The 22,835-nt window shown below is 46.4% G+C and overlaps 4 non-coding genes across 4 annotated transcripts; 2 read left to right on the forward strand and 2 right to left on the reverse strand.

Moving 5' to 3' along the window:
* Window positions 1-4,358: 4,358 nt before the first annotated feature.
* Window positions 4,359-4,431, reverse strand: TRNAR-CCU (transfer RNA arginine (anticodon CCU)). The gene has a single exon. It is a non-coding gene; the product is annotated as a tRNA-Arg (tRNA).
* A 1,529-nt stretch (window positions 4,432-5,960) lies between these two features.
* On the forward strand, window positions 5,961-6,043 carry TRNAL-CAG (transfer RNA leucine (anticodon CAG)). Its single transcript has one exon. It is a non-coding gene; the product is annotated as a tRNA-Leu (tRNA).
* A 7,980-nt stretch (window positions 6,044-14,023) lies between these two features.
* TRNAL-CAG (transfer RNA leucine (anticodon CAG)) lies at window positions 14,024-14,106 on the forward strand. The gene has a single exon. It is a non-coding gene; the product is annotated as a tRNA-Leu (tRNA).
* A 595-nt stretch (window positions 14,107-14,701) lies between these two features.
* TRNAF-GAA (transfer RNA phenylalanine (anticodon GAA)) lies at window positions 14,702-14,774 on the reverse strand. The gene has a single exon. It is a non-coding gene; the product is annotated as a tRNA-Phe (tRNA).
* Window positions 14,775-22,835: the final 8,061 nt, after the last annotated feature.

Here is a 22,835-nt window from a genome sequence, read left to right on the forward strand (position 1 = left end):
TATATATATATATATATATATATATATATATATATATGGGATGTGGTTACTTTGCCGGTGGTTGGGATCCCGACAGTCATGATACCTATGCCAAAATCCCAATCGCTGACAATGCCGGTTAAAAGGGGCTATTCCATTCCGCTCGTGGGTGTCCACGACACCCATAGAGTAGACATAGAACCTGTGGTGAGCGCAGTGAGCCACTGAGCCCGCAAGGGACTCTTTGCGCTCGGCACGCTGCCGACATACTAGCGCATGAGATGCCGCTGACAGTATACTGATGGCCGGCATGCCAGCCGCTGGTATATCATACCCAACCCATAGATATAGAGAATAAATCGCACACAGTTTCTTATAAATAATTGGGTGCAGGGAATGAGTGAACACACAGGTACTTCCTCAGCTCCAAGAATGGCCAATGAGCAAGCAGATTCTGCATCCAAGTGTATTTCAAGTGATATTGACCTAGGTAGCCTCCTGATGCGTTTTCGCTGCAGGCACTGCAGCGAAATGCGTCAGAAGGCTACCTGGGTCAATATTTATTCAAATTCTACTGCCGAACTGTATCCAGACCAATACTGGACTTTGATATCTGCAGAAAAAGTGAGGTGACTAATCATATCTGGAGCATCACCAACTCTTCACATATAAGGAGGACACTGCGGTTTAATGATGATCCCAAACCTGGCTGGTTTTGAGTAAATCCAAGAGACACTCTAAAGGGACTACACCTCTAGCGGCTTTGGTAAAGTTTTATTGGTGAGACTGCGCCGTCAGTCTGTCTCCATTTGTCCTACCCATCTGCAACCCAGTTTATTTTTAATAGGAATGGATCATACTGATACAGGCAGCTACAGTTTTGACCCTCATTTTTTACTTTGTATTTTTATTTGTTATGAATTTTTACATGTGGTTTTAATGTGGTTTAATTTTATACCCTATTAAATGTGAAGAATTTTATCACTCAATCCTTCTTATGATAATTTACTACTCAATACTACGTTAGCACTGCTATTGTTGTTGTTCCTGCCCCAGTGGAGCTTACAATCTATGGGGCTAATTCTGAGTTGATTGCAGCATAAGTTTGTTAGCAATTGGGCAAAACCATGGCCCTCATTCCGAGTTGTTCGCTCGCAAGCTGCTTTTAGCAGCATTGCACACGCTAAGCCGCCGCCTACTGGGAGTGAATCTTAGCTTCTTATAATTGCGAACGAAAGATTCTCAAAATTGCGATTACACACCTCTTAGCAGTTTCTGAGTAGCTCCAGACTTACTCGGCATCTGCGATTAGTTCAGTGCTTGTCGTTCCTGGTTTGACGTCATAAACACACCCAGCGTTCGCCCAGACACTCCTCCGTTTCTCCAGCCACTCCCGCGTTTTTCCCAGAAACGGTAGCGTTTTTTCACACACTCCCATAAAACGGCCAGTTTCCGCCCAGAAACACCCACTTCCTGTCAATCACATTACGATCACCAGAACGAAGAAAAAGCCGTGAGTAATATTCCTAACTGCATAGCAAATTTACTTGGCGCAGTCGCAGTGTGAACATTGCGCATGCGCACTAAGCGGAAAATCGCTGCGATGCGAAAAAATTTACCGATCGAACAACTCGGAATGACCACCCATGTGCACTGCAGAGGAGGCAGATGTGACATGTGCAGAGAGAGTTAGATTTGGGTGGGGTGTATTCAAACTGAAATCTAAATTGCAGTGTAAAAATAAAGCAGCCAGTATTTACCCTGCACAGAAACGAAATAACCCACCCAAATCTAACTCTCTCTGCAAATGTTATATCTGCCCCCCCTGCAGTGCACATGGTTTTGCCCAATTGCTAACAAACTTGCTGCTGCGATCAACTCAGAATTACCCCCTATATTCCCTATCTAATATACACAGTCACATTCACACTAGGATTTATTTTCTTGGAAGCCAATTAACCTACCAGTATATTTTTTTGGATTGTGGGAAGAAACCCATATGCAAGTGCGGGGAGAATATAGAAACTCTACACAGTTAGGGCCATGGTGGGAATCGAACCCATGATCTCAGTGCGGTGAGGCAGTAATGCTAACCATGATTAAACCGTTCGTACTGTATTTGCATACATAGGATTTTGCCTGCAGATACAGCTGCACACAGAATATAGGCATGCTGCATGTCAGTTTAATCAGCATAAGCTAATTGTGCATCCTATTTGCATCATTTTGCGCATTTTAATTGAAAAAGTTGCACAAATAGACACTTGTGTTACCGAGTCATGCCACGGCATGGTGTGACTAGAAGGGCTGTTTAAAGTGCAGGAAGGCTGAACTTAAGTGGTCACATCTGTATCTATATATGTGACTGTTAAGAAGCCTGCATTGGCAATCCCTTCTCAGGTATTGCCCAGACCAGTGCCGTTTCTTGCGGGGCGCCCGCCGCGGCACTTCCTGAGCACTTTCAAACCCCCCCCCCCCTCTCCTCCTGAGTGTCATTCTGCGAAACCCCGCCCCCCCGAGCTGGGCACTCGGGTGGAGGGAGAAGGGGGAGCCAAGCTGGCCAGCACTGCGCAGACGAGGGAGAGGCGGCTGAAGAGCGGGAAGAACCGCTTCAAATGTAAGTCAGCCCCTCTCCCTCCCCCCCACCACCACCTGCCGTACTATGTAAAATGGGGACAACTGTCTGCCAGAATGTGTAAAGTGGGGACACTTGTCTGCCGAAATGTGTAAAGTGGGGACACTTGTCTGCCGGAATGTGTAAAGTGGGGACACTTGTCTGCCGGAATGTGTAAAATGGGGACACTTGCCTGCCGGAATGTGTAAAATGGGGACACTTGCCTGCCGTAATATGTAAAATGGGGACACTTGCCTGCTGTACTGTGTAAAATGGGGACACTTTCCTGCCGCAATGTGTAAAATGGGGACACTTTCCTGCCGCAATGTGTAAAATGGGGACACTTGTCTGCCGTACTGTGTAAAATGGGGACACTTGTCTGCCGTACTGTGTAAAATGGGGGCACGTGCCTGCCGCAATGTGTAAAATGGAGACACTTGTCTGCCGTACTGTGTAAAATGGGGACACTTGTCTGCCGTACTGTGTAAAATGGGGGCACGTGCCTGCCGCAATGTGTAAAATGGGGACACTTGCCTGCCGTAATATGTAAAATGGGGACACTTGCCTGCTGTACTGTGTAAAATGGGGACACTTTCCTGCCGCAATGTGTAAAATGGGGACACTTTCCTGCCGCAATGTGTAAAATGGGGACACTTGTCTGCCGTACTGTGTAAAATGGGGACACTTGTCTGCCGTACTGTGTAAAATGGGGGCACGTGCCTGCCGCAATGTGTAAAATGGGGACACTTGTCTGCCGTACTGTGTAAAATGGGGACACTTGTCTGCCGTACTGTGTAAAATGGGGGCACGTGCCTGCCGCAATGTGTAAAATGGGGACACTTGTCTGCCGTACTGTGTAAAATGGGGACACTTGTCTGCCGTACTGTGTAAAATGGGGGCACGTGCCTGCCGCAATGTGTAAAATGGAGACACTTGCCTGTTGTACTGTGTAAAATGGGGGCACGTGCCTGCCGCAATGTGTAAAATGGGGACGCTTGCCTGCCGGAATGTGTTAAATGGGGACTCTTGTCTGCCGGAATGTGTAAAATGGGGTCACTTGCCTGCCGGAATGTGTAAAATGGGGACACCTGTCTGCCGGAATGTGTAAAATGGGGACACTTGCCTGTTGTACTGTGTAAAATGGGTACACGTGCCTGCCGCAATGTGTAAAATGGGGACACTCTCCTGCCGCAATGTGTAAAATGGGGGCACGTGCCTGCCGCAATGTGTAAAATGGGGACACTTGCCTACTGTGCTGTGTAAAATGGGGGCACGTGCCTGCCGCAATGTGTAAAATGGGGACACTTGCCTACTGTGCTGTGTAAAATGGGGACACTTGCCTGCCGGAATGTGTAAACTGAGGACATTTTTTTTTATCCTGTGGTGGCCGTGATGATGAGATCAGATGAGGCCACGCCCATCTTAACAAAGCCACGCCCATTTTGACGAGGTCACGGCCCCTTGCCGGGAGCGCGCGCACACTTTTCCTCTTTATATCTATGGGGGGTGCATTTTTTCTTATGTGAATGGGGGGGGGGGGGCGCGCATTTTTAAATCTCGCACTGGGAGCCAAATTGGCTAGAAACGGCCCTGGCCCAGACCCTGGAGAGCTAGCCTGGTGCATTGGGAGGTGTATATCTGTAAAATACACCTTGCATCACAATGCACACTGAAAGGGGAGTTAAATGTAAACTTTGTCAATTTGCATATAAATAGTACATTATGGATCCATCATTTTTTAATAGAAAGCAAATTAAAAAGTATTCACCCCAGATGGGACTTGAACCCACAATCCCTGGCTTAGGAGGCCAGTGCCTTATCCATTAGGCCACTGGGGCTACATAATACACATACTGCATGTATGGGTAATGTGCCCATGTTATCAAATTTATTCATCTATGTTTTAAATACTTGTCAAGTAGTTTGTGCAGGCTGAGAATTCTGGCGATCATAGTGTAGATTTTGAATTAATGTATGTCAGTAAAAGGTTCCAGCCAATTCAGGAATGAGAGCCGATCAGTCTTGAATACCATACCTCCCAACATGACCCTCTCCAGGAGGGACAGAATGCTCTGCTCCTGGACTTCCCTAATAATGTATGATTTCCAGCACCTGTGCTGAAACACCTTTCTTATCCATTTACCTGTTCAACACAGGTGCCGGCAATCATAGAGAAAGAGAAAGTCCAGAAGCAGAGCATTGTGTCCCTCCTGGAGAGGGTCATGTTGGGAGGTATGGAATACTGGACAGCACAAGTGGGTAGTTTCTTTAGAGCAGAGGTTCTCAAACTCGGTCCTCGGGGTCACACACAGTGCATGTTTTGCAGGTAACCCAGCAGGTGCACAGGTGTATTAATTACTCACTGACCCATTTTAAAAGGTCCACAGGTGGAGTTAATTATTTCACTTGCGATTCTGTGAGGAGACCTGCAAAACATGCACTGTGTGTGCCCCCGAGGACCGAGTTTGAGAACCTCTGCTTTAGAGAAAGGTCATTGTCATATCGTTTCTCAATGACAATATCATAAATTAAAACTAGTGTATTTCCCAATCAGTCATGCAGCAGCTCCTTTCCTATCACAGCCAGTCCAAGTGCGGAAGAGCAGTGAGGAGATGACAAAGTAGATTCATTTAATATATAGAGAATCTCCTAGAATAAAACATAGCCCTGCATCCATCTATAACACTGACACATCTTCAATCTTTGTTTTTCTTAAAAACAAAGTATACACATGTCAGAAGTGGGATTAGAACCCACACTCCCAGAGGAGGTTGCGACATGAACACTGCACCTTAGACCGCTCGGCCATCCGGACAAAAAGAAAGATTTTGAATGTGACTCTTTCCAGACAGTGAATAGGGCAGATGTACGAATCCTTGAAAAGTGGTAAAGTGGAGAGTGATAAAGTGCCAACCAATTAGCTCCTAATTGGCAAGTTACAGGGGGATCTCGTTAACATCCCAGCACAACTGTCAGAATTAAGGATGGCCATTGGTGGGTTATTGATTGATAGTCACCATCGGAGGATAACATCGATGGTGGAAAACCATCTGTAAGAGAACCATCAATGTTTTGCCCATCGATGGTCACCATTTGTTTAGTATTGAGCTAGCCGTGGGCCAATCAGGGCCCGGGCGTGGCTTCATGGGTGTCAGTGGGCGGAGCTATGCCTAGAGAAAAAATAAAGAAAAATTTGATAGCTCTTTATCATCGATGGTGAGAAACCATCTGGTTCTCCCCATTGATGGTAAAAGTAGTTACCATCGGTCATAGATTATCGATGATTTTGCTCAGTTCAAGACATTTTCACAATCTTCAGATATAATATCACTGTCCACAGGGAGTTAAAATTTTTGTTGTGCATCTTGTCAGGATGGCCGAGCGGTCTAAGGCGCTGCGTTCAGGTCGCAGTCTCCTCTGGAGGCGTGGGTTCGAATCCCACTTCTGACATGTGTTTTTTATTTTTTTAAGTTCATTAATGAAGAATTAAAGATTGAAGATGTGTCAATGTTATAGATGAATGGATGCAGGGCTATGCTTTATTCTAGGAGATTCTATATATATTAAATGAAGTATGTCATCGCCTCACTGTTCTTCCTCACTTGGACTGGATGTGATAGTTAAGGATCTGCTGCTGCATGACTGATTGGGAAAAGGAATCAGCAATAGCTTCAATCTACGATACTTTTCATTCAAAAACAATATGACAGTGACACTCAGAAGTGCTCTGTCCTGCACTGCGGTGCAACGTCCATTTCTGTTAATTAAATACCCACTTGTAAAGTCCAAAATTAGAGATTTATCTGCTCTCATTCCTGAATTGGGTGTTCAGTAATGGTGTGGGGTGGCATTTCTTTGGGGCCTGCACAGCCCTCCATGTGCTCGCCAGAGGTAGCCTGACTGCCATTAGGTACCGACATAAGATCCTTAGACCCCTTGTGAGACCATATGCGGGTGCGGTTGGCCCTGGGTTCCTCCTAATGCAAGACAATGCTAGACCTCATGTAGCTGGAGTGTGTCAGCAGTTCCTGCAAGACGAAGGCATTGATGCTATGGACTGGCCCGCCCGTTCCCCAGACCTGAATCCAATTGAGCACATCAGGGACATCATGTCTCGCTCCATCCACCAACGCCACATTGCACCACAGACTGTCCAGGAGTTGGCGGATGCTTTAGTCCAGGTCTGGGAGGAGATCCCTCAGGGGACCATCCGCCACCTCATCAGGAGCATGCCCAGGCATTGTAGGGAGGTCATACAGGCACGTGGAGGCCACACACACAACTGAGCCTCATTTTGACATGTTTTAAGGACATTAGATCAAAGTTGGATCAGCCTGTAGTGTGTTTTTCCACTTTAATTTTGAGTGTGACTCCAAATCCAGACCTCCATGGGTTAATAAATTTGATTTTCATTGATAATTTTTGTGATTTTGTTGTCAGCACATTCAACTATGTAAAGAACAAAGTATTTACAGGTTGAGTATCCCACATCCAAATATTCCGAAATACGGAATATTACGAAATACAGACTTTTTTGATGGCTCAATGTACACAAACTTTGTTTAACACACAAAGTTATTAAAAATATTGTATTAAATGACCTTCAGGCTCTGTGTACAAGGTGTATATGGAACATAAATAAATTGTGTGAATGTAGACACACTTTGTTTAATGCACAAAGTTATAAAAAATGTTGGCTAAAATTACCTTCAGGCTGTGTGTATAAGGTGTATATGTAACATAAATGCATTCTGTGCTTAGATTTAGGTCCCATCACCATGATATCTCATTATGGTATGCAATTATTCCAAAATACGGAAAAATCCAATATCCAAAATACCTCTGGTCCCAAGCATTTTGGATAAGGGATACTCAACCTGTAATAATAAGAATTTACTTACCGATAATTCTATTTCTCGTAGTCCGTAGTGGATGCTGGGAACTCCGTAAGGACCATGGGGAATAGCGGCTCCGCAGGAGACTGGGCACAAAAGAAAAGCTTTAGGACTACCTGGTGTGCACTGGCTCCTCCCCCTATGACCCTCCTCCAAGCCTCAGTTAGGATACTGTGCCCGGACGAGCGTACACAATAAGGAAGGATTTTGAATCCCGGGTAAGACTCATACCAGCCACACCAATCACACCATACAACTTGTGATATGAACCCAGTTAACAGCATGATAACAGAGGAGCCTCTGGATAGATGGCTCACAACAACAATAACCCGAATTGTTAACAATAACTATGTACAAGTATTGCAGATAATCCGCACTTGGGATGGGCGCCCAGCATCCACTACGGACTATGAGAAATAGAATTATCGGTAAGTAAATTCTTATTTTCTCTGACGTCCTAGTGGATGCTGGGAACTCCGTAAGGACCATGGGGATTATACCAAAGCTCCCAAACGGGCGGGAGAGTGCGGATGACTCTGCAGATGGAGTCACCGAATGAGAGAACTCAAGGTCCTCCTCAGCCAGAGTGTCAAATTTGTAAAATTTTACAAAGGTATTTGACCCTGACCAAGTAGCAGCTCGGCAAAGTTGTAACGCCGAGACCCCTCGGGCAGCCGCCCAGGATGAGCCCACCTTCCTTGTGGAGTGGGCATTTACAGATTTTGGCTGTGGCAGGCCTGCCACAGAATGCGCAAGCTGAATTGTACTACAGATCCAGCGCGCAATGGTCTGCTTAGAAGCAGGAGCACCCAGCTTGTTGGGTGCGTACAGGATAAACAGCGAGTCAGATTTTCTGACTCCAGCCGTCCTGGAAACATATATTTTCAGGGCCCTGACAACGTCTAGCAACTTGGAGTCCTCCAAGTCCCTAGTAGCCGCAGGCACCACAATAGGCTGGTTCAGGTGAAACGCTGACACCACCTTAGGGAGAAACTGAGGACGAGTCCTCAATTCCGCCCTGTCCGAATGGAAAATCAGATAAGGGCTTTTACAGGATAAAGCCGCCAATTCTGACACGCGCCTGGCCGAAGCCAGGGCCAACAGCATGACCACTTTCCATGTGAGATATTTTAAATCCACAGATTTAAGCGGTTCAAACCAATGTGATTTGAGGAACCCCAAAACTACATTGAGATCCCAAGGTGCCACTGGAGGCACAAAAGGAGGCTGTATATGCAGCACCCCCTTGACAAACGTCTGAACTTCAGGAACTGAAGCCAGTTCTTTCTGGAAGAAAATCGACAGGGCCGAAATCTGAACCTTAATGGATCCCAATTTGAGGCCCATAGACACTCCTGTTTGCAGGAAATGCAGGAATCGACCCAGTTGAAATTCCTCCGTTGGGGCCTTCCTGGCCTCGCACCACGCAACATATTTTCGCCAAATGCGGTGATAATGCTTTGCGGTTACATCCTTCCTGGCTTTGATCAGGGTAGGGATGACTTCCTCCGGAATGCCTTTTTCCTTCAGGATCCGGCGTTCAACCGCCATGCCGTCAAACGCAGCCGCGGTAAGTCTTGGAACAGACAGGGTCCTTGCTGGAGCAGGTCCCTTCTTAGAGGTAGAGGCCACGGGTCCTCTGTGAGCATCTCTTGAAATTCCGGGTACCAAGTCCTTCTTGGCCAATCCGGAGCCACGAGTATAGTTCTTACTCCTCTCCGTCTTATAATTCTCAGTACCTTGGGTATGAGAGGCAGAGGAGGGAACACATACACTGACTGGTACACCCACGGTGTTACCAGAGCGTCCACAGCTAGTGCCTAAGGGTCCCTTGACCTGGCACAATACCTGTCCAGTTTTTTGTTGAGGCGGGACGCCATCATGTCCACCTTTGGTTTTTCCCAACGGTTTACAATCATGTGGAAGACTTCTGGGTGAAGTCCCCACTCTCCCGGGTGGAGGTCGTGCCTGCTGAGGAAGTCTGCTTCCCAGTTGTCCACTCCCGGAATGAACACTGCTGACAGTGCTATCACATGATTTTCCGCCCAGCGAAGAATCCTTGCAGCTTCTGCCATTGCCCTCCTGCTTCTTGTGCCGCCCTGTCTGTTTACGTGGGCGACTGCCGTGATGTTGTCCGACTGGATCAGCACCGGCTGACCCTGAAGCAGAGGTCTTGCTTGGCTCAGAGCATTGTAAATGGCCCTTAACTCCAGGATATTTATGTGAAGTGATGTCTCCAGGCTTGACCACAAGCCCTGGAAATTTCTTCCCTGTGTGACTGCTCCCCAGCCTCGCAGGCTGGCATCTGTGGTCACCAGGACCCAGTCCTGAATGCCGAATCTGCGGCCCTCTAGAAGATGAGCACTCTGCAACCACCACAGGAGAGACACCCTTGTCCTTGGTGACAGGGTTATCCGCCGATGCATCTGAAGATGCGATCCGGACCATTTGTCCAGCAGGTCCCACTGGAATGTTCTTGCGTGGAATCTGCCGAATGGGATTGCTTCGTAAGAAGCCACCATTTTTCCCAGGACCCTTGTGCATTGATGCACTGAGACTTGGCCTGGTTTTAGGAGGTTTCTGACTAGCTCGGATAACTCCCTGGCTTTCTCCTCCGGGAGAAACACCTTTTTCTGGACTGTGTCCAGGATCATCCCTAGGAATAGAAGACGTGTCGTCGGGATCAGCTGCGATTTTGGGATATTGAGAATCCAACCGTGCTGCCGCAACACTACTTGAGATAGTGCTACCCCGACTACCAACTGTTCCCTGGATCTTGCCCTTATCAGGAGATCGTCCAAGTAAGGGATAATTAAAACTCCTTTCCTTCGGAGGAGTATCATCATTTCGGCCATTACTTTGGTAAAGACCCGGGGTGCCGTGGACGATCCAAACGGCAGCGTCTGAAACTGATAGTGGCAGTTCTGTACCACAAACCTGAGGTACCCTTGGTGAGAAGGGTAAATTGGGACTTGGAGGTAAGCATCCTTGATGTCCAGAGACACCATATAATCCCCTTCTTCCAGGTTCGCAATCACCGCTCTGAGTGACTCCATCTTGAATTTGAACCTCTGTATGTAAGTGTTCAAGGATTTCAGATTTAAAATAGGTCTCACCGAGCCGTCCGGCTTCGGTACCACAAACAGCGTGGAATAATACCCCTTTCCCTGTTGCAGGAGGGGTACCTTGATTATCACCTGCTGAGAATACAGCTTGTGAATTGCTTCCAATACCGCCTCCCTGTCGGAGGGAGACGTCGGTAAAGCAGACTTTAGGAAACGGCGAGGGGGAGACGTCTCGAATTCCAATTTGTACCCCTGAGATACCACCTGAAGGATCCAGGGGTCCACTTGTGAGTGAGCCCACTGCGCGTTGAAATTCTTGAGACGGGCCCCCACCGTGCCTGAGTCCGCTTGTAAAGCCCCAGCGTCATGCTGAGGACTTGGCAGAAGCGGGAGAGGGCTTCTGTTCCTGGGAACTGGCTATTTGCTGCAGCCTTTTTCCTCTCCCTCTGCCACGGGGCAGAAATGAGGAGCCTTTTGCCCGCTTGCCCTTATGGGGCCGAAAGGACTGCGCCTGATAATACGGCGTCTTCTTATGTTGAGAGGCTACCTGGGGTAAAAATGTGGATTTCCCAGCAGTTGCCGTGGCCACTAGGTCTGATAGACCTACCCCAAATAACTCCTCCCCTTTATAAGGCAATACTTCCATATGCCTTTTGGAATCCGCATCACCTGACCACTGCCGCGTCCATAACCCTCTTCTGGCAGAAATGGACAGCGCACTTACTCTTGATGCCAGTCGGCAAATATCCCTCTGTGCATCACGCATATATAAAAATGCATCTTTTAAATGCTCTATAGTCAGTAATATACTGTCCCTATCTAGGGTATCAATATTTTCAGTCAGGGAATCCGACCAAGCCACCCCAGCACTGCACATCCAGGCTGAGGCGATAGCTGGTCGCAGTATAACACCTGTGTGAGTGTATATACATTTTAGGATATTCTCCTGCTTTCTGTCAGCAGGTTCCTTTAGGGCGGCCGTATCAGGAGACGGTAGTGCCACCTGTTTAGACAAGCGTGTGAGCGCTTTATCCACCCTAGGGGGTGTTTCCCAACGTGCCCTATCCTCTGGCGGGAAGGGGTATGATGCCAATAACCTTTTAGGAATTATCAGTTTTTTATCGGGGGAAACCCACGCTTCATCACACACTTCATTTAATTCTTCAGATGCAGGAAAAACTACAGGTAGTTTTTTCTCACCAAACATAATACCCTTTTTAGTGGTACTTGTACTATCAGAAATGTGTAAAACATTTTTCATTGCCTCAATCATGTAACGTGTGGCCCTACTGGAAGTCACATTCGTCTCTTCATCGTCGACACTGGAGTCAGTATCCGTGTCGGCGTCTGTATCTGCCATCTGAGGTAACGGGCGTTTTAGAGCCCCTGATGGTCTTTGAGACGCCTGGACAGGCACAAGCTGAGTAGCCGGCTGTCTCATGTCATCAACCGTCTTTTGTAAAGAGCTGACACTGTCACGTAATTCCTTCCATAAGCCCATCCACTCAGGTGTCGACTCCCTAGGGGGTGACATCTCCATTACAGGCAATTGCTCCGCCTCCACATCATTTTCCTCCTCATACATGTCGACACAATCGTACCGACACACAGCACACACACAGGGAATGCTCTGATAGAGGACAGGACCCCACTAGCCCTTTGGGGAGACAGAGGGAGAGTATGCCAGCACACACCAGAGCGCTATATATATATATATATATACTGGGATAACACTATACAGAGTGTTTTTCCCCTTATAGCTGCTGTTTATATTATTACTGCGCCTAATTAGTGCCCCCCCCCCCTCTTGTTTTACCCTTTTCTGTAGTGCAGGACTGCAGGGGAGAGTCAGGGAGACGTCCTTCCAGCGGAGCTGTGAGGGAAAATGGCGCCCGTGTGCTGAGGAGATAGGCTCCGCCCCCTTCTCGGCAGACTTTTCTCCCGCTTTTTTCTGGAATCTGGCAGGGGTTAATATACATCCATATAGCCCTGGGGGTTATATGTGATGTATTTTTGCCAGCCAAGGTGTTTTTATTGCTGCTCAGGGCGCCCCCCCCCAGCGCCCTGCACCGATCAGTGACCGCAGTGTGAGGGGTGCATGAGGAGCAATGGCGCACAGCTGCAGTGCTGTGCAGTGCTGTGCGCTACCTTGTTGAAGACTGATGTCTTCTGCCGCCGATTTTCCGGACCTCTTCTTGCTTCTGGCTCTGTAAGGGGGCCGGCGGCGCGGCTCTGGGACCGGACTCCGAGGCTGGGCCTGTGTTCGGTCCCTCTGGAGCTAATGGTGTCCAGTAGCCTAAGAAGCCCAAGCTGGCTGCAAGCAGGCAGGTTCGCTTCTTCTCCCCTTAGTCCCTCGATGCAGTGAGCCTGTTGCCAGCAGGTCTCACTGAAAATAAAAAACCTAAAACTATCTTTTTTCTAAAGAGCTCAGGAGAGCCCCCTAGATTGCACCCTGCTCGGTCGGGCACAAAAATCTAACTGAGGCTTGGAGGAGGGTCATAGGGGGAGGAGCCAGTGCACACCAGGTAGTCCTAAAGCTTTTCTTTTGTGCCCAGTCTCCTGCGGAGCCGCTATTCCCCATGGTCCTTACGGAGTTCCCAGCATCCACTAGGACGTCAGAGAAAAGAATATTTAATTCATTCAGATCTAGGATGTGTTGTTTAAGTGTTCCCTTTATTTTTTTGAGCAGTGTGTGTGTGTGTGTGTGTATATATATATATATATATATATATATATATATATATATATATATAAATGTTTTATTATTTTTGCCAATTATATTTTCGCAATGAATGGGTTAATTAACACTTTCTCCCCAAAACACCAGAATGAATGTAAGAAAGATGGATGAGGGGGGAAGGGGGAGGGCACGACTTTTAGGAGGCAGATGGTCACATCCCCACCTCAGTAATGTCAGTGGGAATTTCCCACTGTTATGTGGTCCACTGTCTGATCCTACGGAACTCCATTACCGGTCAGCCACAGAACAATTCCAGTTCTGTGTGTGGGTTGGCGTGTCGCAGGCGGGAGGACAGGACAGCACAGGGCGGGCGTGAGGGAGCGCGGTGTGACGTCAGTATGTCACACCATGGCCAGGAGCACAGCGCAGGGGGAGCAGGAGGTAGCGCAGGGTGACATCGCAAGCCATCCGGTGCTGTACGGGGCTGTGTCTCGGCAGTGTGACTATCCATTACCCCCAGGAATTTCATTTTTACCCCATTTGGGTTATTTACCCCTGTTCCCTGAGCACTGTGTTAGAGGGTCTGCAGAACCGTATGACGATATCACATGACTAAGGAAAGCTTGGATTTTCTGAGTCAGTAAAGCGAGGGATAAGGAAAAAAGGAATGTCGTGTGTCTTTGGATCAGCAGTTTTGCACACCATGATACTGCTCAGTTCAAGACATTTTCACAATCTTCAGATAAAATATCACTGTCCACAAGGAGTTAAAATTTTTGTTGTGCATCTTGTCAGGATGGCCGAGCGGTCTAAGGCGCTGCGTTCAGGTCGCAGTCTCCTCTGGAGGCGTGGGTTCGAATCCCACTTCTGACATGTGTTTTTTATTTTTTTAAGTTCATTAATGAAGAATTAAAGATTGAAGATGTGTCTATGTTATAGATGAATGGATGGCTATGCTTTATTCTAGGAGATTCTATATATATTAAATGAAGTATGTCATCGCCTCACTGTTCTCCCTCACTTGGACTGGATGTGATAGTTAAGGATCTGCTGCTGCATGACTGATTGGGAAAAGGAATCAGCAATAGCTTCAATCTACGATACTTTTCATTCAAAAACAATGTGCCAGTGACACTCAGAAGTGCTCTGTCCTGCACTGCGGTGCAACGTCCATTTCTGTTAATTAAATACCCACTTGTAAAGTCCAAAATTCAAGATTTATCTGATCTCATTCCTAAATTGGGTTTTCTGTTGCTGACATCCATTAATTCAGTATTTACACTCTGATCACCACAATTCTCAGCTTTTCTGTCACTAACTAATGGACACATTTTTGATACATCGATGATCAGAGAGTTGTCAGTAAATGTTTTATTTCATTTTCAGTGGATTCTGTGTTTTTCAGAGCTGTGATACTGAATGAATAATTGGTGAAATAGAAGTGAGCTTTGAAAGCACTAAAAGGCTCTGCCGAAACCCGGGATCGAACCAGGGACCTTTAGATCTTCAGTCTAACGCTCTCCCAACTGAGCTATTTCGGCTGTGAGTCATGATACCAAACACATCAGAGTGAAGTGAGAGAAACCAATTCCTGTTAACAGATTATAAATCATTCACACAATATATTTCAGCAAGAGAATAAAGTGAGGTAATGAGAGGACACTTTACCTCTGCATATTAATGCTAACAAGTCACACTAGAGCCATATGGAAAACAAAGGAAAAGTACACTGGGTGGAACACAAGCTTGCCTTAATGTACAGATCCTCTGTATCAGTGACGTGCGGTGAGGTCAATGGCTGGGGAGGCACCAAGTGAAGCCCCATCCTCAGGGCCAGAATATAGGATGGGGGTGAATGGAGTGGGCTCCCAGAGGCCCTCACATATTGGAGCCCGGCCTGCAATCTAAATGGGAAAAAATGCTGTATCGTCTGAGGGGGAATGCAGTTAATTTCCCGAACGATGGGAACCCGGCGGTTGAAATACCGACGCTGGAATCCCGACAGCTGGGGAAATGCTGTCGAAATCCCGACCAAAGGCCTGTATTCTTACTCGGGTGGTGGTCCACGCCACCACCTGAGGGGGAATATAACAGTGTGGCGAGCAAAGCAAAGCTCGCCTCCGGGCCCAAAGCACAGCGAGCCGATGAGGGGATCACCGCGCACGGCTGCACCTGGCTCTGCCCCCGGCGGGAGGATGGGGGACCAGGGGCAAATGCAGGATTTTAAAAGGGCGGTTTCCAGATATATGATTTTACATATATGATTATTATTATTTACATATAGATCAAGTTAACGTTTCAGTTGTATTTAACTTACGGGGTTCTGACCAAAGTTAAATAACTGAAACGTTAACTTGATCTAAGGGCTTAGTTTCTTCATTTTCCGCTGCTGTTCCAGTCCCTATTGAGTGCCGCCTTTCTACCAACATATATATATATGGAGGAGGGGCGCCCAAGATGGCTGCCTCACCTTTTGTATGCTCCTGATCATCTCCATAAAACAGCTTAAATTCACCACAACTGACCTATGAATCATCATAAATATCCAAGGACTTACCTTTAACTTGTACTACTCTACGCGGGCATCTCATCAAAACCAACGGATTGCATTCCTGCGCTGAGATACACACTGGATTGAATCCTGGACTGAATCCTCTGCAAACCTCCACTGAGAAATCCTTCAGTTTAGCAGCTGCTGCACTCTGCATTGGACATTGCCCAGATAAGGTACTGTGGATTACAACCTATCTTTGGCTACATCTAGCCCCTCACTTAGACATCATCCACCTCTGTTCTCTGAGCAACTAATAACTGACTTATTGCATTAATCTACTAATATCAGTATATTCAGGCTCTGAATTGCTGAAGGCTCACTGTTTCAACTCAGGATCCATTTCCCAGGACATGTTATCACTTCCCCCCACACACAAGAAACCTACTTCAAAGGCCTCTCACACTGAGACTTTTCACACCTACACAGTAGGAATTGGCTTCTAACACCTTCCCAAAAGTCTGCCTATGCTAGGATAATTGATTAAATCAGCAGCTATTTTATTTATCACTTGCTTCAAATATACCCAATAGGTTATAGCAATAACTTTGTTCATAAACCCATTAGAATTTTGGATCAAATACCGATTGGGGGAAAACAAAACACAAAAAGGAAGAAAAAAAAACAAAAACAAAAAAACACTGCTTTCTCTCCCTCTCTCATCATCATATGCAGCTCAAACTCATAGTAATCTGTCATTGATGACCAAATGTATACATATTGCTCCAGCTTCATTCTTTCACTCCGCCCACCACGTTCTGCAGTTCCTATCACACCATCACAGGCTTCTATTCTCCAATCCCTTGGCATTTTAAAAAGAAAACACAGGCGCATTCGTGGGAAGCGAGCAGGCAGGAAACTTATTTCCCCCGGTAACCATCTACGTCCTTTGCCCACCTGCTCACCCCCATACACAAAGAACAATCAAATAGAAGTAATACCCAAAAGACGGCCCTATGTTTGGAAGGACAGAACTGTCAACTCTCGCTTTGTGACCCCCATACCCAGAGCTCCTGCACTTAACATAAAGAAAACTGAAGGCCCTCTGGTATGCCCAATCAGGTCAGTCCTTTGTAATGCCAGATCTATAAGAAACAAGACTGCAACAATTGCTGACCTTATTGAATCTGCAGATCTAGCCTGTATTACAGAGACCTGGCTAGACGAAAATGCAGCACCTATATTGGAGGCTGCGGTACCAACAAACTACTCTGTCATCCACAACCCAAGACTGGACCGCAGGGGTGGCGGGGTGGCTATCTGCTTCAAAAAAGAACTTAAACTTAGGGTCCACCCTATTGAAATTACTCGCTCATTTGAGTGCATTGCTGCCCAGAGTTCGACAGGATTAGGTTTCAGAGTACTTCTCATCTACCGGCCACCTGGAGATGGAAAGATATTTCTACAAGAAATTGCAGACACTGTTGCTGGCCTGGTTCTGGAACATCAAAGATGGCTCATCCTCGGGGATTTCAATGCATGGGTGGATGATGAGCTCTCACGCCTTGGCCAAGACCTCCTGTGCACAATGAATGGTCTGGGCTTCACACAGATAATTCCCTCTGCCACACATAAAAGTGGTCACACTCTTGATCTTGTCTTTCAGATTGGATTAGAAGTCACTGACCTAAAAATAAACCCAGTCATCTGGTCAGACCACTACTCCCTCTGGTTCTCAGTTGCAACCCCTCAAATAAGATCTCTGCCCGTGGAGTTGACCAGGTACCGTCCAAGGAGGGGTATGACTCCCCAGGCTCTTGCAGCAAATATGGATCTCTCTGCTATACTGGGTGCCTGTGAAGATCCCTGTTCCCTAGTCCGTAATTATAATAGGGATGTTAAGGCTGCAATTGATATTATCGCCCCTGTGCGTATAAGACCTCGTAAACCACATCGTCAAGCTCCATGGTACGACAACAGTGTTAGTGAGCTCAAGAAAAGGGGGCGTAGACTGGAAAGACGATGGAGGAAGACTAACCTAGTGGATGACAAAATAAAACTAATAAAGCATAACGAAGAATATCAATCGACAATCACTCGCAAGAAATCACAGTTCCTGTCAAATGAGATCACAGCAGCAAACAATAGGCCAGCTCAACTTTTCCGCACAGTGGAGATGCTTTGCAAGCCAGCATGCCTGCAGACTGATGAGACCCTTTCCCAAGCAAGATGCAACGAGTTTGCAAACTTCTTTGCAGATAAAATATCCACCATCCGGGCTGGAATATCCACAGTGCCATCAAAGGAGAGCCAAACTACAAAGCCTGCCAATATAAGCTACCTGCCTTCATGGACCAGCTTTGACCCAGTGGATGTAAAGGACACTGCTGAAATTGCTCGGATTTTGCGTCCCACCACCTGTGGCCTGGACCCAGCCTCAACCAAGCTTCTAATAGGTTGTACGGATATAATCGGTCCTGTCTTTGCAAAAATTGTTCAATGCTCTTTGCAGACAGGCATTTTTCCTGGACCCCTAAAGGAAGCAATTGTTAGACCACTTCTTAAAAAACCTAATTTAGATCCCGACTGCATGTCCAACTACAGACCGGTATCAAACCTTCCTTTCCTAGGAAAGGTTATTGAGAAAGTGGTTGCAAATCAACTGGAAACTCGCCTGACAACCCATGATATTTATGATCCATTTCAATCAGGATTCAGGAGAAGACATAGCACTGAAACAGCCCTGGTGTGTGTGTTAAATGATCTTCTGATGGCAAAAGACAGAGGTGACTGTTCAATATTAATCCTTCTGGATCTCTCGGCAGCATTTGATACCGTGGACCACGGGCTTCTGATTGAGCGACTGATACACTTCTGTGGTCTGGATGGCACAGTCCTAAACTGGTTCAAATCATTTCTCACAGGCAGGTCACAGAGAGTATCATCTGGATTATACTCATCACCACCAGTGCCATTGCCATGTGGTGTCCCACAAGGTTCTATACTATCCCCCATGCTTTTTGCAGTATACATGCTCCCATTGGGCGAAATAATCAGGCGCCATGGCCTGGTCTACCACTGCTATGCAGATGATACACAACTGTACTTGTCCTTTGCTCCAGGCACTGATAACCCAGTAGCAACCCTGAATGGCTGTCTAGCTGAACTACAGGAGTGGATGAGCGCCAGTTGGCTGCGACTGAACCCGGATAAAACAGAGGTCCTTATAATACGACCGCAACATCAAAGGACAAGACTGCAGCATAGCCAACCAACTGGACTTACACTCGGGGATTCAGAATTACAGACCAGTGATCATGTGCGGAATCTTGGCGTTGTCCTGGATGATGGCTTGACACTTAAACATCAGATATCAGCCACAATCAAATCCTCATTCTTTCACCTGAGGAACATAGCCAGAATCAAGCACCTAATTCCCTCAGATGATATGCCAAAAGTCATACATGCATTTGTATCATCTCGATTAGACTACTGTAATGCCCTCTACCTTGGTCTACCAGCAAAAGAATTGCAACGCTTACAGCTGGTGCAAAACACAGCTGCCAGGCTGTTAACCAACCAGCCCCGTTCCAGCCACATAACACCCATCCTCTACTCCCTTCACTGGCTGCCTGTAAGATGGCGAATCCTCTTCAAGATTGGCTTACTGAGTTTCAAAGCATTACATGACCAAGGCCCAAGGTACCTGAAACAGCTTCTGATCCCATACTGCCCCACTCGATTACTGCGATCTGTAGATGAAGGACTTTTAGCAGTACCTAGAATCTACCGTAATTCATCTGGGGGTCGAGCTTTTAGTCATGCGGCTCCGACTCTATGGAACTCACTTCCCAGCACAGTGCGAGAGGCCCCAACTATAGAATCCTTCAAAAGTAGACTCAAGACTTTCCTGTTTACTCAAGCATTTCCATAGTGTCTCTTTTAGTATCTTCATGCTTCTGTATTTTATGAAAAATGTACTTCATTATTTTTCTGTACTATATTATGCTGTGTATCTGTTAAGCGCCTTGAGTCCTATTGGAGAAAGAGCGCTATATAAATAAAATTATTATTATTATTATTATTATTACACATATACACATCCGGCACTCTGTGCAGCAATGGAAATGCCTGGGTGCCCTCCTAAAGATAATGCAGTATCTGTACCTTCCCCACCTGTGGCTCAGGTGTATCTGGCAAAGGACAAGAGGCGGCACTCCAAGGTCTTGAAAAAACTTTTATATGCAAAGCATAGTGCAAAACAGGGCAATAAAGTGCAAAAAATAGAGAGACATGGTGGTCTTACGACGTTTCAAGGCATCAAGCCTTTTCCTCAGGTAAGGATACCCATGTAGCGTGTAGAGTGCAGAAGGAAAGAACCAAACCCATAGAATGAATCACTCACCTTTTTAAGCTGTGCAGGAGCGGGTGTTCCCGGCGTCTGTGTCCGGGACTTCCAGGTACGTCACACGGGCGGCGCATAGCTGACGTGTCCGTTGCCAAGCAACGGTTGCGCACACAGGCGCCGGGGAGACCCGTCAGAGCTGTGAGGGAAATGTAAACAGTGATCGTCAAATGTGTGCAAGACGTCACATCATGGAACAACCTACGTTCCTTAAAGATACCACACAACCCCTTAATAAATTAAACTGCATTAAAACAGTACCGACCAATATGCTGTTATGCACTTTGGATGTCAAAAACCTTTACACGGTGATCCCTCACGACAGTGGCCTAGCAGCTATGGAATTGTTTTTGTTTCGACATCATTTTGATGCCATCCCTATCCCTTTGTTTCTTTCATTGTTGTCCAAAACCCTAAAACAAAATTATTTTATGCACAATGGACAGTACTTCATCCAAACCACTGGGTGTGCGATGGGGTCCTCAGTGGCCCCATCGTTCGCCAATGTATATATGTTTCAGCAAGAAGATGAATTTTTCTTTTCATCCATGGAGACAGCAAACAAAATAGTGCTATACACACGGTATATAGACGACCTGCTAATCCTCTGGTCTGGCACCGAACAGGAATTAATCACCCTCATCGAACATATCAACACAGCTAACTCACCTATCAAATTCACGTATCAGATCAGCTCTACAAGTATCAATTACTTGGACGTCACCATCGAGATCAAGGATAAGTGCATTCACACCAAATTATTCTCAAAACCCACGGATCGCAACACGCTTCTACATCACAGTAGCTGTCATTCCCCTGCACTTATACGCGGTTTACCCAGATCACAAATGCTTCGGGCAGCACGCATTTCCAGTGATCGCACCACTCTAGTTACAACGCTGGATCACATGATCCAAAAATTTGCTCATAGAGGCTATAAGCTACGGGATCTTATGCGTTCTAGAAACGAAGTACTCAATATTCCCAGAGAACAACTGCTTTATAAGGTTCCACAACAACCACTACAATCACGGATTCCATTTGTTACTCGGTTTTCAACTGCCACTAAAGTCCTTCCACGTGCCACCAAAGGTTTATGGCCTATTGTGACGGGTGACAAAGAATTACCCTGTTTCAAAGGCACCTCTTTGATGCCTAGCTACAAGAGGGGACCCAATCTCAGGGACTTTTTAGTGAAAACCAATATATCTCCAACTCTGAATGCCTCTACACAAGTTAAAAAACCAAGGTGCTATCGTTGTGCATCCTGCACCACATGCAAATATTTGGAAACCGGTCACAGTTTCAATAACCCACATACGGGCAAGCAATACAAAATTAAACACGTGGTCACGTGTACGACATCATTCATTGTATATACCATAATCTGCCCATGTGGCTTATTATATGTCGGACAGACCATTAGAAACCTTAGGGATAGGATGGCGTTACATCGATCTGCCATCAAAGCATCACTCGATGGCAAACCTGTGGACCAACCGGTTGCACGCCACTTTAAATTAAAGGGCCATCCACTATCTAGCCTGCGATACAAGATCATCGACCACATTCCGAGCCCTGTGAGAGGGGGCGACCGACATACAGCATTATCCAAATGTGAATCCAAATGGATTTTCTTATTGGATACATTATCACCAAATGGACTAAATTAAAAATTTACTTGGAATGTATTTCTTTAATATGAACCTATATACCAGTCGGTTCCGGCCCATTTGTCCTCCCCCCCCCCCCCCCTTTTTCCCCCTTCCTTTTCCCCCCTCCCCCCCTCCCTTCCCCTGTCCTTCTTTCCCGTCATTGCCTGATCTCCCTTCCTCTCCCTTTTCCCGTTTCCCCCCCTCCCCCTTCCCCTTCCCCTTCCCATCCTTTCACTTCCCTTGTTTCCTTGCGTAGATGTGTAGTAACATAGTAGGGATCCTATCCAATGGCCTATTTATCGCATGTTAGCCCACCTATCTGATTATGCTCATTATGCTATCAATTGTAATTTGTGTATTTTAATCTCTTAGTATCATATGCTGCTATAACCACGATCTAGGGCTTTTTCTTTATTCCTCAGCTAATTACAAGTAACTTTTATCTTCTTATATGGTTTTAATGCTATTCACTTACACTCTTTATTCACCCTGCTTGGATGTCATAAGTTACGTCTTGCACACATTTGATGATCACTGTTTACATTTCCCTCACAGCTCTGACGGGTCTCCCCGGCGCCTGTGTGCGCAACCGTTGCTTGGCAACGGACACGTCAGCTATGCGCCGCCCGTGTGACGTACCCGGAAGTCCCGGACACAGACGCCGGGAACACCCGCTCCTGCACAGCTTAAAAAGGTGAGTGATTCATTCTATGGGTTTGGTTCTTTCCTTCTGCACTCTACACGCTACATGGGTATCCTTACCTGAGGAAAAGGCTTGATGCCTTGAAACGTCGTAAGACCACCATGTCTCTCTATTTTTTGCACTTTATTGCCCTGTTTTGCACTATGCTTTGCATATAAAAGTTTTTTCAAGACCTTGGAGTGCCGCCTCTTGTCCTTTGCCAGATACACCTGAGCCACAGGTGGGGAAGGTACAGATAGATATATATATATATATATATATATATATATATATATATATCTATCTATCAAGATGGCCGCACTCAGCGACTTGCTAAAGTGCAAAAAGGTTATGTTTATTGTAATAAAC

The sequence above is a fragment of the Pseudophryne corroboree genome, chromosome 10 (assembly GCF_028390025.1).
Source record: "Pseudophryne corroboree isolate aPseCor3 chromosome 10, aPseCor3.hap2, whole genome shotgun sequence".
Classification (NCBI taxonomy): domain Eukaryota; kingdom Metazoa; phylum Chordata; class Amphibia; order Anura; family Myobatrachidae; genus Pseudophryne; species Pseudophryne corroboree.